Below are 5298 nucleotides of genomic sequence, written 5' to 3'. Positions count from 1 at the left end.
GTTCATTTTTTGTCAGGACCAAATCTTTTCCTCCTCTGCTGAACTGCAGTAATAAATGAAATAGAGATTTATCATTTCCAACTAACTTGCATTTTTTAAAACATTAAAGACTGAGAAAAGCGGGATACACTGTGGATAGTTTGACAGTCTGTTACTGCTGCCGCATTCTCTGGCTGCAGCTCGATGCAGTGACGTGTCCAGCGGAGCTCACGCCATGAATATGCCGGCAGACAGACCGCTATGCTGGGGCTGGATCACGCTTAAACCTCCAGAACTATTTTGTATATATTTGAGCGGCGAAAGAGATACGGGCCACACACTCAAAGCTGAGATTTATCTTTTGATATACAAATAACCGGCGTTGTTTAAACTACATTTAGTCAAATTGTGAAAGTGTTTTGGTCAAACTTGTAAATTTGGTTTGGTCAAATTGTAAAAGTGTTTCTATAAAATTTTAAAAGTGTTTTGGTCAAACTTGTTAAAGTGTTTATGTCAAACTTGTAAAATTGTTTCTATGAAATCTTTAAAGTTTTTTTGTCAAATTGTAAAAATGCTTCAGGTAAATATATAATTGTTTTGCACTTCCCGGCCACCGTACAAATGCCTCTTTCCCTGCTTTAAATGGAGACGATAAAACCTCATTTTGATACTTTTAGATGTGAGTTTAAATTATTTTAAAGTTTGGAAAAAAACATAAAAATTAGTCAGTTTGCAGATGCACATTAGTTTGAAAACTTTATTTTTCAAAGTTATCAAGCTTAACACTATTTTTTTTAAAAAACAAGAACTGAACCAGAACTCAAGAAAAACTATTGATCATCTGAACTATTATCCAGACTCCGTTAACTCTGACAAACACTTACTGTTTCACTGCTGGACTGATGGACTTGAAGTCAGGATTAAAACCCTTTGACCAGTCACTCCTGAAGGACACACAGCTTAATCCAGATCCAGACATCAGTAGGATTCTGATGAAAAAAAATTGTTTTATTAAAAACTCATTTCTTCTGTTATGGAGGTTCATAAGATTATATTCCATGTTAAACTAATGAACTCAGATCATGAACAGACTGATCTGCAGTGAGACAGTCTGTTCAAACGCCTCCTAGTGACAACTATGTGACACTGCATGCAGTTATTGTCTGTAATCACGTATTTGTTTGTGGACAAAAAACACAAATCCTAAATTCAAAAATAGTCAGTTTGCAGATGATACTGTAATATACTAATTTTTTTTACCCAAAGGCATCAGCTTTAACTATAAATATTTAAAAAATACCATATGACTTTTCTACATGTCAAAGTACTGTTTCTATTAGGCTGTAAATGAAGTTGAAATAAGAAAAATCTTACATTTCTCAGTCACTGTCTGATTATAGATTTGAATATATTTACAATAAACATATTAATCAAACCAGAGGACATTTCCAGGGACTTCATTAAACTAAAGACGTTCAGATCAGTAAAATCCCAATTGTTTTGTTCAACTTCCATAAATAAATTCTTCAGTTTAGAAATTAATTTCAGCCTCAGTTTCTTTCCTCTTGTGGATCAACTCTTTGTATTATTAGAACAATATTGATTGGTAGAAAATCAATGTTCAAGTAAAAATGGATGACTTCATCTGTTTTAAGTCTATTTATGTTGTTGTTAACAAGAAAACCAGCAGAATAACGCTCCACAAAAGTTGATTTTAGTCTGTTTTCTTTTATTATTTTAAAGTGGGTCTACGCTCCTCAAACGCCTTCAATCCATCTCATGTACCAGCCCTCCTCCCCATATTTCCCCCAAACCTCCGAACAGGTTGATTGACGGATCACAGCGCCGACCAGAATCTGAGCATGATGTGTTCAATAAACTCCAACATTAGAGGACCATGACAGCTCGGCCCAACTCAATCTGCTACTATGCTTTTGTCATTTTTATACAATCCTCAGCAAAACAAACCAGATTTTCAGAAAAAATGTCGACACTATATAATCAATCGATGATATATGGATCAGTGATGATGTTCAACGTTTTCTCTGATAAACTGCTTTGTTTTGCTGCTGATGTCCGGAGGTCAATGAACGCACCATGCAGACTTGCTCTGCAGACCTCAATTCTGTCAATCTGTCATTGTTTGTTCAGGGTTTTTGGAGAAATTAAGGGAGGGGCTGATCCATAAGATGTTTAAAGAGCATAGATCTGCTAATAAATAAAAAATAGACTCAAAACAACATTTGTGGAGTGTTTTTAAACAAGTAAAGTCTCCGTGTCTCTGGAAGGAAGAGGGTGACGCTTCATTCTCCGTTCTTGATTATCTCATAACGAGAAAATGAACTTCGTTTTCTCATTATAACAAGATAGTGGATCTCGTAACAAGAAACGATTTAAAAAAAAAATAAGGCAGGACATTTTCGGTTTCTGTACAAAGGAACTCATTTGAAGATGATTCAATGTTTCTAGTCTCCAGTTTTCTGAAGAACAAAGTTCAGTTTGGTGTTGAGTTTGGTATTTTCTGTCAAGTGGAGGATGAAACGTTGGATCACTTAGTTAACTCCACAGTTTTCTTGGTAGTTTTGAGGAAACATCAGGAGACGGATCAGTCAGAAACTCAACATTTTCCTGTTTCAACATTTCAGACGGAATATTCATCCAGAGAACCTGGATGTGTCTTTGTTATTCTTTGGTCAAAATGCCTCATTCCTGCAGTAAATGGAGACGATAAAACCTCATTTTGATACTTTTAGAATTAAGTTTAAATTATGTTAAAGTTTGGAACATAATGCAAAAAACTAACAAGTTCATCGCACAGCAAATGTCTCTTTTAGCACTTTTTGAAATACGTTTTTTTTTAGGATTTATCTTTGTTCCTTCTTATGCTTTTTAACATTCTCATTCCAGATCAGTTACAGATGAACAGATTTACAATGACAGATTTGACTTTGCTTCCAGTTTCCTGGATTCTGGAACAGCTCTTTCCTTCCTCTTGTCCAGATTGATTGTTATACACAGCGAGTCACCAAACAGAACATTGATTACTGTTTCTCTTTCTATAGATAGACCCGCAGACTGATTACAAGATTCTGTATTTTGTTTTTGTAAATAAATCTGAAAAATATATAAAAAATTAGTCAGTTTGCAGATGATACATTAGTTTGAAAACTTTCTTTTTCAAAGTTATCAAGCTCAACTCTAGTTTTTAAAAACAAGGACTGAACCAGAACTCAATCATTCATCTGAAAACTATTGATCATCTGAACTATTATCCAGACTCCTTTAACTCTGACAAACACTTACTGTTTCACTCCTGGACTGATGGACTTGAAGTCAGGATTATAATCCTTTGACGTGTCACTCCTGAAGGACACACAGCTGGATCCAGATCCAGATCTCTGTAGGATTCTGAGGAAAAATATTTGTTTTATTAAAGACTAATTTCTTCTGTTATGGAGGTTAATCACATTATCTTTCATGTTAAACTAATGAACTCAGATCATGAACAGACTGATCTGCAGTGAGACAGTCTGTTGAAACGTCTCCTAGTGACAACTATGTGACACTGCATGGAGTTACTGTCTGTAATGCACTGGACAAAGAACACAAATCTTAAATTAAAAATAGTCAGTTTGCAGATGATACAGAATCATTTTGAAAACATTTTTTCCCCCAAAGGCATCAGCCTTAACTCTAAATATTTTAAAATAATATGTGACTTTTCTACATGTCAAAGTATTGTTTCTATTAGGCTGTAAATGAAGTTGAAATCAGTGAAATCTTAAATGACTTAGTCACTGTCTGATTATAGATTTGAATATATTTACAATAAACAGATTAATCAAACCAGAGGACATTTCCAGGGACTTCATTAAACTAAAGACGTTCAGATCAGTAAAATCACAATTGTTTTGTCCAACTTCCATAAATAAATTCTTCAGTTTCAGAAATGAATTTCAGCCTCAGTTTCTTTCCTCTTGTGGATCAACTCTTTGTATTATTAGAACAATATTGATTGGTAGAAAATCAATGTTCAAGTAAAACTGGTTTGACTGTGAAATTCTAAGAAAAAGATTTATTAGCCTGCAATGAAAATCTTTTGACCTTCATGTTATTTCTGGACAAATATCATCTGAAGTTCAGCTTTAAAGATTTTCAGAAAGTTTGTTTCAAACTTTTCTTCACTGATTCACTTCATCAAGAATACTTGAACAGAGTTATTGTCTGTTTGCAAACCCTTCAGGTTACTGGCTGAAACTTCAACCATAAATGGAATGACATGATGTTTCTAGAACAGAATGAGACAGAGGATCTACAATGACAACAGAATCTCTGGTCAAATAGTTTCTAATTCAAACAATCAGTGATGGTTAAAGTTCATCTTGAATCTGTCAAATCCTCCATTTCTTTAAAACTGAAAGGTATGAAAGCCGGAAACGACTAGCCCTAATTTTTTTATTTTTTATTTTCTTGTGATAATGAGATAATCAATAATGAAGAAGGAAGTGTCCCACACTCCGTTTCCTGCACGGAGATGCAGAGACTTCATCTGTTTTAAGTCTATTTATGTTGTTGTTAACAAGAAAACCAGCAGAATAACGCTCCACAAAAGTTGATTTTAGTCTGTTTTCTTTTATTATTTTAAAGTGGGTCTACGCTCCTCAAACGCCTTCAATCCATCTCATGTACCAGCCCTGCTCCCTATATTTCCCCCAAACCTCCGAACAGGTTGATTGACGGATCACAGCGCCGACCAGAATCTGAGCATGATGTGTTCAATAAACTCCAACATTAGAGGACCATGACAGCTCGGCCCAACTCAATCTGCTACTATGCTTTTGTCATTTTTATACAATCCTCAGCAAAACAAACCAGATTTTCAGAAAAAATGTCGACACTATATAATCAATCGATGATATATGGATCAGTGATGATGTTCAACGTTTTCTCTGATAAACTGCTTTGTTTTGCTGCTGATGTCCGGAGGTCAATGAACGCACCATGCAGACTCGCTCGGTAGACCTCAATTCTGTCAATCTGGCATTGTTTGTTCAGGGTTTTTGGAGAAATTAAGGGAGGGGCTGATCCATAAGTCGTTTAAAGAGCATAGATCCGCTAATAAATAAAAAATAGACTCAAAACAACATTTGTGGAGTGTTTTTAAACAAGTAAAGTCTCCGTGTCTCTGGAAGGAAGAGGGTGACGCTTCATTCTCCATTCTTGATTATCTCATAATGAGAAAATGAACTTCGTTTTCTCATTATAACAAGACAGTGGATCTCGTTGTAACAAGAAATGATTTTAAAAAAATAAGGCAGG

General features: G+C 35.0%; 1 long non-coding RNA gene across 1 annotated transcript in view; it reads right to left on the bottom strand.

The window, feature by feature from the left end:
- LOC112141071 overlaps positions 1–3378 on the bottom strand; it is an 8173-nt gene extending 4795 nt beyond the window's left edge. Inside the window, exons 1-2 of the long non-coding RNA XR_002918318.2 lie at positions 3283–3378; positions 864–968 (exon numbers count right to left, since the gene is read on the bottom strand). This is a non-coding gene — a long non-coding RNA (uncharacterized LOC112141071). The remainder of the gene's footprint in view (positions 1–863; positions 969–3282) is intronic.
- Positions 3379–5298: the final 1920 nt, after the last annotated feature.

This window comes from Oryzias melastigma, unplaced genomic scaffold (assembly GCF_002922805.2).
Source record: "Oryzias melastigma strain HK-1 unplaced genomic scaffold, ASM292280v2 sc00348, whole genome shotgun sequence".
NCBI lineage: Eukaryota > Metazoa > Chordata > Actinopteri > Beloniformes > Adrianichthyidae > Oryzias > Oryzias melastigma.
The sequence above is the reverse complement of the archived record's forward strand: the minus strand, read 5'-3'. Positions and strand labels throughout refer to the sequence as shown.